This window comes from Stegostoma tigrinum, chromosome 47 (genome assembly GCF_030684315.1).
Source record: "Stegostoma tigrinum isolate sSteTig4 chromosome 47, sSteTig4.hap1, whole genome shotgun sequence".
Classification (NCBI taxonomy): domain Eukaryota; kingdom Metazoa; phylum Chordata; class Chondrichthyes; order Orectolobiformes; family Stegostomatidae; genus Stegostoma; species Stegostoma tigrinum.
This window is the reverse complement of record NC_081400.1, coordinates 8,973,186-8,985,663: the sequence shown is the minus strand read 5'-3', so window position 1 is coordinate 8,985,663 and position 12,478 is coordinate 8,973,186. Positions and strand designations below refer to the sequence as shown.

Genomic DNA, 12,478 nt, shown 5'->3' with positions numbered 1-12,478 from the left:
GACATTTATTTTGAGAGGACTTGAATATAAAGTCAGGGATGTACTAATAAGGCTTTATAAGGCTCTGGTGAGGCCACATTTAAAGCATTGCATACAGTTTTGGGCCCCATATCTCAAGAAGGATATACTGGCCCTGGAGCAGTTTCAGAGCAGGTTGATGAGAATGGCCCTCGGAATTGAAAGCTTAACATATGAGGAACTCTAGGACTATACTCATTGAAGTTTAGAAGGATGAGAGGGGATCTTACTGAAATTTTCAGAATACTAAAATGCCTGGACAAAGTGGATGTTGGGAAGATGCTTCCTTTGGTAGGAGTCTAGGACCCGAGGGCACAGCCTTAGAGTAAAGGGAAGACCTTTTAGAACGGAGATAAGGAGAAACTTCTTCATCCAGAGAGTGGTGAATCTATAGAATTCACTGCCACAGAAGGCCATGGTGGCCAGGTCATTGAGGACAGTTAAGACTGAGATAGATAGGCTCTTGATTATCAAGGGGATTAAGGGTTACAGGGAGAAAGCAGGAGAATGGGGTTGAGGAACTTATCAGCCACGATTGAACCATGGAGCAGACTTGATGGGCCGAATGGCCTAATTTCTGCTCATTTGTCTTATGGCCTTATGGTATTATTGGGAAGAATCATGGAAATTTGTTTGTTATTCATTGGGCACTGAATGTAACCCGACTGACGTTGTGAACATTACTGGTCCAAAGCGGGTTGTTAATACTGCAATTGTTTAATGCAATGAAGCTCTGAAAGACAAATTGTTGCACTGTCAGAATTTGAGAGAAACAAGTGCAAAGCCTACTTCAATACATCATCAGCAATCTTAACTACCATTACTGTTTAGTTCTCCTTCAGTTCTGAGCCACTCCACAATCCCCTCCAGCCCCACCACACCTGGCACTTTTCCCTGCAACCGCAGGAAGTGCTACACCTGCCCCCACACCTCCCACCTCACCCACATCCCAGGCCCCAAGAAGACTTTCCACATCAAGCAGGCGTGCACTTACACATCTGCTAATGTGGTATACTGCTTCTGCTGTTCCCGTTGTGGCCTCCTCTACATCAGGGAAACCAAGTGGAGACTGCTTTGTGGAACTCTTACGCTCAGTTCGCAATAAACCACTGCACCTCCCAGTCGTGAAGCACTTCAACTCCTCCTCCCACTCGTCAGATGACATGTCCATCCTGGGCCTCCTGCAGTGCCATAACGATGCCACCTGAAAGTTACAGGAACAGCATGTCATATTTTGCTTGGAAACACTGCAGCCCAATGGTATCAATGTGGGATTCACAAGCTTCAAAATGTCCCCTTCCGCGACCACATCCCAAAACCAGCCCAGCCTATCCCTGCCTCCCTAACCTTTCCTTACTCCCATCTATCCTCTCCTCCCACCTCAAGCTCCACCCCCATCTCCTACCTACGAGCCTCATCCTGCCTTCTTGACCTGTCTGTCCTCCCTGGACTGACGTATCCCTTCTCTAACTCCCCACCTACACTCACCTTTACTGGCTCCAACCTTTCCCCTTTAACCTGTCTGTCTCCTCTCCACCTATCTTCTCCTTTATCCATCTTCTATCCGCCTCTCCCTCTCTCCCTATTTATTTCAGAATCCTCTTCCCCTCTCCCATTTCTGAAGAAGGGTCTCGACCCAAAACATCAGCTTCCCTGCTCTTCTGATGCTGCTTGGCCTGTTGTGTTCATCCAGCTCTCCGCCTTGTTATTTCAGGTTCTCCAGCACCGGCAATTCCTACTGTCTGTCTTAAATAATAATACTCTTTTTCCTTTTGCCAGTGCACCCCTCTGATATTAAACACAGTGAATAGAAACAGAAAGTTGTAAACCTGTCTCAGGACGGTCCCAGTGCTGACACGTGAAAAGGCCGGGGACTTTTCTTCAGAGCCTGAGACCCAGACATGATTCCCACTCCAAAAAAACAGTTATGCTTCCCTCTGTCTGCATCCAAACTTCCAGTCTCTTGCAAATTGCCTGAGAGAGACAGAGACAGAGAGAAAGAGAGAAAGAGAGAAAGAGACAGAAAGCAATGAGAACAAGGCCAAGACGCTATGAAGCAGAAAGGGAGAGTAAAACCTCATCACTCACTAACTTCCAAAATCTTCCAACTTAATAAGCATTTCTCCTGATGTTAAAGTGATCGAGAACAGATTTCCACTCAGATTAAGGTTCAAATGCTCTCAGACTGTGCCCAGTGTATATGTTGAGAGAGACCAGTTTTGTGAAGTTGGACGGGTTGCTTGGAGACTGGGAGGCAGGAATTAAGTATTTGGGGCGTACAATGCTCGGGGAGAAAGTATTGCATGACTCCTTTAAAATATCGGCCTCTTTCGATTTAAAATGGATGTCTTTGAGCAGCAGCTTGAAAATTTGCAAGTACCTAGACAGCACCAAGACAACAAGCTTGTGAATTTAGGTCATCAGTTTGAACCAGGCACTTTGAAACCAGAAACCAATTACATTTAAATCTGATGGCTTTGACAATGTAGGATCAATCCTATTGTAAGAAATATTGATATGTTATCAAGAGTATAAGTGAAGGGGGCAGTTGGACAAAACCCCAGTGCTAACTGTCCATCCGCCAGGACTAACAGCCCTCAGCTGTCAACAGAGAATCGCTTACTCTCAAAGCCTCTTCTATTTCTTAGAGAATGCATCATCTAAACAACAAATCTGCCCCTGGCACAATTAAATAAGGCAAATGATGTTCTGGAAGACATGCAACCTGACTGTAATGTCGAGAGGCTTTATTTATTTACTTGATATGTGGGACTTGTATTTATTGGAACAGCATACCATTAACATCTGGCATTACTCGGGAATGGTTTGGAGTTAGAACAGGTTGATTCATTTTTTTAAATCGATTATTTAATCTTTTTTTCACTGTCAGAGTTAGATGAATAATTTTTTTTACTTGTTGATTGTGAAGTGAGTGTCAGGAATTTATTGTATTTAACCACAAGGAGTTGCTGAAAGGCAAGTTACACCGCTTTCTACAGATTGTGGGGTGAGGTGCTCCTTTTTAGTTGTCATGTTTTAGTTCTCGGCAGGGGGGAGGTGTCAACGTCCACTTTATGACACTTGTCAGTGCCTTAACTGTGGAGAGCCACTGTCAGAGCGTACTATTCTCCCTTCCCCCCTTTGCATTTAACCTGCCACCTCCAGCTCTATTTCTGTTACATGAGAAAGTATACATCGAATAAAACTGATGCCCTCACTGTCACCCTCCCATTTGTCACCCAGATTATGTGCCCACTCTATCTAGGATTTGGTTTTAAAAACAATCCTTCCTCCTGCCCCCACCCCCTCCCCACCCACTCTTCCCTCTCTCAGTCTCAATCATTATGACTTATCTCCATTAGCAAAGGAAAAATCATATTTGTTGGAGATAGGGCAGCAAAGAGGGGATGTGGGACGGAATGATTCAGTCCATCTACATTCCACAAGCAAACTGAAGTTGTACTCTGTAGAAATGATGTGCAAAGGAATCATGCAGACAAAGTCATGTACAGCAAGATCCCAGAGGCAGGCCTGTGAAACCATCATGGTGTTCCCTTTGCTGAGTCCCCTGCCAGACCCCCACCCCTTCTCTCTGACACCTGGAAATTTTATATGGGCAGAGAAAGTGTGTGGGACAGAGTGGTAAGCCAGAAATCTGCTCCTGTTGAGAATGAGTTAAATGAATGAATGGGTTCTACAAATTTCATTATTCAAAACTTCAAATCATTCCACGCACCTCACTGTAGCTGGTGCACAGCAAGATCCTGACACACAATTTTTGCAACAGGACTCTCCTGGTGATATCCTTCTCGCGAATGAGATAAAAATGACCTTGGCAGCAGTGAGACTCAAACCTTCAGAAGCTTGAATGATTGCTTTGGAATCTCTCAACAAAATTTATTTGAAACGTCAAATTTTCCCAAAAGCACGAATTGCCTTTGAGGGCGAGAATGAGACTTAAATCTAAGATTACAAAGAGATATAAATCAGTTAGGCAATAGGCTGAGGAATGTATTGCTATCTTGGGCCCTGCACAGAAGGGTCGAGGCCCGAAACGTCAGCTTTTGTGCTCCTCTGATGCTGCTTGGCCTGCTGTGTTCATCCAGCTCAACACTTTGTTATCTCAGATTCTCCAGTATCTGCAGTTCCCATTATCTATGATAACGTGCCTTGTCTTGTCGCTTTCCATCTTGTTCCACTAAATACAGAGACCACTGCTTGTTCCTCTGCAACATTCTTATGAACCTGGATGATTTCCTCCTTATCCATTTTAAAACAATCAAGGGAAGGAATGGATTTCTCCTGCTCTACTACTTTTAGAAATAAATATTTGAATTGATTATTCCTGTGCTGTTGCAATTGATGCAAAAAGTTGACAATCTTATGACTGTTTCCACGAGAACAGGCCCCATGAGTGGCATGACTACCTATGTCACTCTATTATACCTGACGGTTTCTGCATTATTGTGTAAAATGCTTATTTGTGATGTAATTCTCTTTCAAAACACGCTTGTGGAGTTGAATTGCCTCCTTTCCTATTTCCCTGTGGCCTGAATGATTTCCTGTTTTTTTTGTTCATTTAGTGTGTAACAGTGAGTGAAAAAAGCAGGGCTACAATGTTATTTGTGAAATTGCTTTATTATTTCAAGGGATGACGTATTCACTCAATTGATCATCACTTAATGTCCACTCTGAATTGCCCTGAACAAGATCGGTGTGTGATGTCCTCTTCAACCCTTTGGGTCAAATGAATTCTCACTTCTGTAAGCTCGGAACTCTCTTGCAGTCTTCATTTCAGCGGTGTTGGTTCTCAGATTACAGGAAAACAACAGAAATTTAGGAGGTGTTTAGTATTTATTGGACTGTGATATCTAGTCTTTCCATTCCCTTCATCTCGTTGCATAACTGAGTTAATGTAATTTAAAACAAGAAAATGAAAACACAACAACTGGGAATGAATTGTTCCTTGTGTATGAGACTTTAGTTTTAATTTTGTACAATTTATCATTTTTGTTAATTTCTACAAGTTAATGAACACTCATGTTGTTCTTTATAAATAAAGAGGTGCATATTTTGATGCAAAACAAAAGTAGAGAGTGCTCAATAATTGGTAATAATGTGACTTGCCCGATATATCATCTCACTGGCCCTTATTTCCCACACAGCTACCCCTCATGACAATTTCTATTCTGCTCCATGTGAGATATGAGCTTTCCGCATGCGTCAATCGGTATTTGGTGGCCATGGCAACAGCAGATTTCCTGGTTCTTATACTTGACCTATTGCTGAGACACATACCAATCATCTATCAGGAACAGTTTTATTTCCTGACGTCCAGCCATGTGTGCAACATCCACACAGTCCTGCTTATACTTGACCTATTGCTGAGACACATTCCAATTATCTATCAGGAACAGTTTTATTTCCTGTCATCCATCCACGTGTGCAAAATCCACGCCGTCCTGGTTTTGCAGCCATTGATTGTTCTGTCTAGTTCACTGTCACTTTCACTTTGGATCGATTTGTGGCCATTTGTTCTCAGAATCTGAGAAGCAAATATTGCACAGAGAGAACTCCTGCTGTGATTCTGAGTGCAGTGACTGTGCTCAACTGTTTAAAAAACATTTTCTGGTAATTTATGTTCACTGGTCGGTATTGATTGATAAATGGATCTTGGTTTTGTGATTACAGAAACAATGCTGTCTACTCTCCAGTCGACGGAGCGTTTGAATTCCACCAGAACATTCTAATGCCAGGCGCACCATTTGTCTTCATTCCTCCCCTGAATATTTTCACCATCAAGCACATTTTAGTGAGCAGCAGAGGTCGCAGATGACTCTGAGCTCATTGCACTAAAGAGAATCTAAAAGATCCAGAAATGGAGAGAAGGAATAAGTCCATCATTTCATTATTTTCGGTCTTGGCCAATTTCATTTTGTTGTCGTCAACATTAATGAGTTATTCAATATGGTGGCGTACGTGGTTCCTTAGGTATGGGTCTGTGTACTTGCATCCTTATGTGTTGGAAATGGATTTCACGTTTCAGCTCACGAGCTGCGGCACAAACACTTGTATATATGCTGCCACACAGTCTAAATTCAGAAAGCATTGGAAGAACTTGATGAAATATCCGTTCACTGCATTAGTTAATGTATTCTACGAGAAGAAGAAATAAATGAGAGCATCCAGCAATCGATCTTTTGCACCAAGCATATTTGTTCGTGGGGGAGTAGGCATGGTGGCTTTGCCAATTCGCTTCAAATTTGTGGCTTATATTTTAGTTAAAGCAGTAAGACGGAGTGTGCTGAGTACGTTGCAGGAAAAAGGAAAGGATATGATTAAATGGCTTCCTATAGTGGAAATGGCAGGGTATCACGTGGTGCTTTGAGCACCGTGTGAGTCATACGCGATCATTACAGCAAAGGACGTAGCCTGGTGCTTGGGCAATATGTGCGAGGCCGGACTGTGGCTATGATAAGAAAACACGTACAGGTCTACTGTGACGTTTGGCAATGGAGAATAAGGCATTGAACATCATCAGCTCAATTGAAACCTCCAAATCAAGTCAGGGACAAAACAAGACAGGGATACATCGAAAGATGGAGTGAAAGAGAGACAGCGAGAGATAGAGAGAGACAGGTACAGAGGGATAAACCAAGACAGAGGAAAAGATAGGGATAGAGACAGACAAAAATTAGAAAAGTGAGTGAAAAATTGCATTCAGGACTTTGGAATATGATATCCTCATGAACTGAAAAAAAACAGTAGTCCTTGCATTCTGTGTTATTGTCACATCATTACTCATTGGAGTTTTGAACAGACCTCTCAAATGTTAATTCCAATCTCTCTCTCTCTCTGTGCACCATTAAATAACGTACTGTAAACACCTGTAAATTAGGATGTGATTTGGAAGGAGGAGCCAAAAAGAATTTAATCAGTAAGGAAAATGTGATAGTTATTAGAACAGAAAACTGACAAATCCCACAGTCCTCATGAATTGTATCCTTGGCTTTAAACATAATAGCAGCTCGGATGGAAGCTCGCGTTGTGGATACTGTGGCTGGTTGGCTCATCGAGCTGGTTGGTCAGTTCGCAAATGTTTCATTCCCCTGCTGGGTAACAACATCAGTGCAGCCTCCGATGAAGCACTGTTGTGTTTTCTGCGTTATTTAAACTCTGGTGTCTGTTGGATTTGATGACCTCACTTCCAGTTTACCTTTGCACTGGACTCTACATGTTTATAGATTGCCTTCTTGTTGATCTAGGCCTCTCAGAATTCCCGTGCTTGGCCTGTCCTCGGATCCTGGTGTAGTCCCAATCAAACTTGTGGTTCTCCTTATCTGTGTGAATGGATATGAATGAGTATTGTTGCTGGTTGGTGTTCACGTCCTCTCATGAGTGCAGGCAGGAAGAAAATTGGCCACATGAGGGGGCGGGAAGGCGTGGATGAGAGGGAGGTAGGAGATGAGGATGGTAGAGATGAGGGGGAGGGGAAGTTGGGGGAAGGGGGAACGGGAGATTAGGGAGACGGGGCATGGGAACATGAAGGGGAGGGGTAAGAGATGAGGGAGAGGGGGAGATGAGGGGTGGGGAAAGGAGGAGGGAGTTGAGGCAGGAGTTGAAGGAGAATGGGAGATGACGGAGAGGGGCAAATGAGGTAAGGTGAGGAGTGTCAAGGGGGTGATGAGGGTAAGGAGGGGAATGAGGGTGACATGGGTGAAGGGGGGATGAGGGAGAAGATGAGGGGAGATGAGGGAGAGTGTGGATGAGGAGGAAATGAGGGTGGGGTGGATGAAGGCAATGATGGAGAATGGCAGGATATAGGAACTGGGTGGGGAATGAGAGGTGGAAGGAGAAGGGGGGAAATGGGAAGGGGTGAAGGGTAGGGGAGGGGCTGAATGGAAAGGGCCAGGGACAGGGAAAAGTAAAGGAGCAGGAGAGGAGGGATTGCAAAGGAGGAGGGGATGTCAACGAGGGAAGGGGAGGGAGGTTGTGGGGAGTGGAAGGACGTTGTGTGATGGGAATGTTGAAGTTGATGGGGAGGGAAGGGAAGGTGAGAATGGGGGGAGAGGGGTAACAGGGAAGGAAAGCAGGGAAGGAGAAGAAAGGATAGGAAGAGGTAAAGAAGGCAGAAGGGAATGGGAGGGGGAATGGGTGTAGGAAGATGGTAGGTGAGAGGGTGGAAGGAGGGAAATGAAGTGGGGAGAGGGAAAGAAAAGTGCTGAATGGGGCAGAGTTGAAGAAGGGGATGGAGCAGAAATGAGAAGTAAATACGGGGAGGGGAACTCGGAGTTCATGGGATGGGGGAAGCAGAAGGAAGGAAGCAAGTGGAAGGCAATGAAGGGGAGTGGAAAAGGAATGGTTTGAAGTGGAGAGCAGAAGGGAAAGTGGGGATAAAAGAAGGGGATGAAGGGATGATGGGGAAGCAGAGGAAAGGAAGGGGAAGGAGGAAAGATTACAGAAGGATAGGGAAGAAGAGGAGGGGCATGAAGGGGTAACAGTGAAATTAAAGGGATGAAATGGTGAACAGGGAAAAAGGGAGAGGGGTAAAGGAAGCATATAGAGGGCAAAGATGGAAAGGAATGGAATGGAAGAAAAGGAAATGAAAAAAAGTAGAGGGAAAGAGAAGGAGGAAATGTAGGCAAATAAAGGACAGATAGTGAAGAATGGGGAGGGGGATGAGAAGAAAGTGGAAAGGGCATGGGGGTAAAGGAGGTGGAAGAAAGGGGAAAGTATCAGAGAGAGGAGCGGGCAGGGGAAAGGAGGGGAAGGGAGAAGAAAGGAAAAGAGAAGGAAGAGGAGGGGTAAAGGAAAGGATGAAGGAAGAGGGAGAAGCAGAAGTGGGAAGGGAAGGGGGTGGAGTGGGAAACTGGTTGACAGACAGGAAACAAACAGCAGGAATATGTGAGAGGCACCCCATGTCTGATGGGATACCACAGGGATCAGGGCTCGGACTGGAGTTATTCAGAATAAATGCTCCTAACTTAGGGGATGGAAGGAAATGCAATATCTCCGAGTTTCCAGGCAACTTAAAACTGGGTAAGATTAGATATGATTAGAATAATTTGGTGGGTTTTTTTGATTGGTATAGACCAATGGACCAAAGAGCCTCCATGGCTCCGCAAATGGGTGGGTGAACTGTGAGGAGGATTCAGAGGTGGTTCAGTGTGACTTGGAGAAATTGAGTGCATGGGCAAATGCATGGCACATGAAGTATAATATGGACAAATGGGAATTTAAACAATTTGGCACAAACAAAAGCAGTGTATCGGTTAATATCTCAATTCGATAGATTGATAAAGAGGGTAATGTAATGAGGCCTGAGTGCCCTTTTACACCAGTCACTAACAGTAAACATGCAGGTGCAGAATTGTTACTTGTTATTTATACAGTGGAGATCAGGGATCTCATTTCATTTAAATACTCTTTACAGGTTATGAGGCAAGGCGACTGTCTCTTTTCGGGTTTAATTATCTGAGGGGTTTGACGTCCGTGTCGCAATAGTCTTCAGAGCAAGAGGATTTGAGTACAGGAGCAGAGGTAATGTACATATCAGTCTTTAGTAGTTTCTAAGTTGGAGTGATTCTGAACACATTAGCCTCTGATACTATCTGAGAGTGTGGGATTGACGAATCTTCGCAGTAGGCTGAAAGGTCTAAAATGTTGAAAAATCAAAAGCAGGAAAACTGATGTTTCGGGCCTAGATCCTTCATCAGAAATGGGGGAGGGGAAGAGGGTTCTGAAATAAATAGGGAGAGAAGGGGAGGCGGATCGAAGATGGATAGAGGAGAAGATAGGTGGAGAGGAGACAGACAAGTTAAAGGGGCCAGGATGGAGCCAGTAAAGGTGAGTATAGATGGGGCGTTGGGAGAGATAGGTCTGTCCAAGGAGGACAGACAGGTCAAGGGGGTGGGGTGAAGTTAGTAGGTAGGAAATGTGGGAGGAGGGGATAGGTGAGAGGAAGAACAGGTCAGGGAGGCAGGGACAAGCTGGGCTGGTTTTGGGATGCAGTGGGGGGGTGGGGAGATTTGGGGAGAGATGGACATGTCGTCTGAGGAATGGGAGGGGGAGTTGAAATGGTTCGCAACCAGGAGGTGCAGCACCTTATTGCGAACCGAGCGTAGGCAAAGTGGCCTCCACTTGGTTTCCCTGATGTAGAGGAGGCCACAACAGGTACAACGGATGTAGTATATCACATTGGCAGATGTGCAGGTCAACATCTGCTTGATGTGGAAAGTCTTCTTGGGGCCTGGGATGGTGGGGGGGGGGCGATGGAGGAGGTGTGGGGGCAGGTGTAGCACTTCTTGCAGTTATAGGGAAAAGTGCCAGGTGTGGTGGGGCTGGCGGGGAGTGTGGAGCGGACAAGGGAGTCACGGAGAGAGTGGTCTCTCCGGAAAGCAGACAAGAGTGGGGATGGAAAAATGTCTTTGGTGGTGGGGTCAGATTGCAGATGGCAGAAGTGTCAGAGGGTGATGCCTTGGATGCGGAGGTTGGTGGGGTGGTATGTGAGGACGAAATGAATCAGATCGACACTCATCTCTATCTCCAGCATCAGCAGTTCCTACTATCACTGACATGACTGATTTTTGATTATCTCAAATGCTCCTCCCTCTTTCTCTCCCTCTATCTCTCTTTCTGTTGCCCCTCTCCCTTCTCACCCTTTTTCAAGTCTCCCTCTCTCATACTGCCAATGACAATTTTAAATTTTGAACATTATTATCCTAACATCACAGCAAGTCTCTTTTGGTTGTTATTGCGGGGACGGGCTTTGAGGGATGAGTTGCAGGATGTGCGGGAGACACGTTCAAGGGTGCTCTCGACCACTGACGGGGGGGATTTGTGGTCCTTGAAAAACGAGGACATTTGAGATGTGTGGGAGTGGAATGCCTCATCCTGGGAACAGATGCGGCGGAGGCAAAGGAATTGGTAATAGGGGTTGGCATTTTTGCAGGAAGTTGGGTGGGAGGAGGTGTATTTTAGGTAGCTGTGGGAGTCAGTGGACTAGAAATTGAAAAACAGGTTACTTTAAACCAATATGCATAAAGCCCACATTAAACCTCAGGCTTGGGCATTCGGAACACGTTTGAATTCAGTAAAGCAGGATTAACAAAATAATGCATTCAGTGAGAAAACAGCATTCAATTAAACTAATGAGAGACATAAACATTTGTTTTTAAAACACTTTCCCCATTTTTCCATGATTAGATCTTGTGAAAATGTAGAAGGGAGGTCAAAAAGGAGTAGAAGTTCCTGACCCGAAGCAGCAGCTTTCCTGCTCCTCTGATGCTGCCTGTCCTGCTGTGTTCCTCCAGCTCGACACTCATCTTTATCTCCAGCATCAGCAGTTCCTACTATCACTGACATGACTGATTTTTGATTATCTCAAATGCTCCTCCCTCTTTCTCTCCCTCTATCTCTCTTTCTGTTGCCCCTCTCCCTTCTCACCCTTTTTCAAGTCTCCCTCTCTCATACTACCAATGTCAATTTTAAATTTTGCACATTATTATCCCAACATCACAGCAAGTCTTTAAGAGACATTTGACATTTAGGGTTTTAATTTCCTCTTTGGGAAGTCCTGGCCTGTCAGCCACTCACTGGGGATGGTGGGGCTTCACAAGTTTGTGTCTAATCACAAGACCTCGGTTATTTTAGTCCCAGGCTTCAAACCTGTTTTAAAATGGCAGGGCCACAATCTGACAGAACCCAGTTAACCAGAGGCCCCTTAAGATATCAGGGTCCAATCAAACCTTTGGGGAATAAAGAGACAGAACTCATGAGGGCCCAGGGAGTGCAGCCTATTGAATAGGCCTCAGGACTGTGTGCCCTTCTCGGAGGATGATCTTGTTCAAAGATTACCTTGCCCCAAAATCATTCTCTCTCTCTTTGGATTTTATGAGTAATTAACAATTCACAGGAGAAAAGAGACAGAATTAGATAATCTTGATAGAGATGGTACAACAAGATCCCAGGGATTTCCTCTCTTAGCAACATTGAAATATTGAACGTCAGGAGGAAGTTGGTTTTTCAGGTCAGAGGCTTTTAAAAACTTTACTAAACAATGAGTGAGCTGATTAGAAGACTCACTGCCTGCTGAGATGGCATGGTGGTAATTTATACACAGCAAGATCCCACATGAAACAAGATCATCTGATTCATTTCTGCACTACAATGCTGTTCGTGTTAATTATTTACACTAATGCCAAAAACCAACGTTACTACCGTCTTGCAACCCTAAATACCTCTCCCTGTCTCTCCCGTTTCTGCTACTGTCTCTTTCCCAAGTCTATCACTTTCTTTCGCTGTCGAAGCTATAATTATCCTGTCCCACGCATATCACACATTACTCTTCATTATATTAAGTGTTTAAGGAGAAATTCACATTTAGGGTTTTAATTTTCTCTTTGGGGAGACCTGTCTGTTAGACACTCACTGTGTGACGCGGGCTAACACGTAAAACTTC

The 12,478-nt window shown here is 44.6% G+C and overlaps 1 long non-coding RNA gene across 1 annotated transcript; it reads right to left on the bottom strand.

Annotated features, from left to right (window-relative positions):
- Positions 1 to 1,112: 1,112 nt before the first annotated feature.
- LOC132207456 (uncharacterized) lies at positions 1,113 to 2,206 on the bottom strand. The gene is made up of 3 exons (XR_009443470.1): positions 2,111 to 2,206; positions 1,848 to 1,992; positions 1,113 to 1,222 (listed from the first exon to the last, which is right to left on the bottom strand). It is a non-coding gene; the product is annotated as an uncharacterized LOC132207456 (long non-coding RNA).
- Positions 2,207 to 12,478: the final 10,272 nt, after the last annotated feature.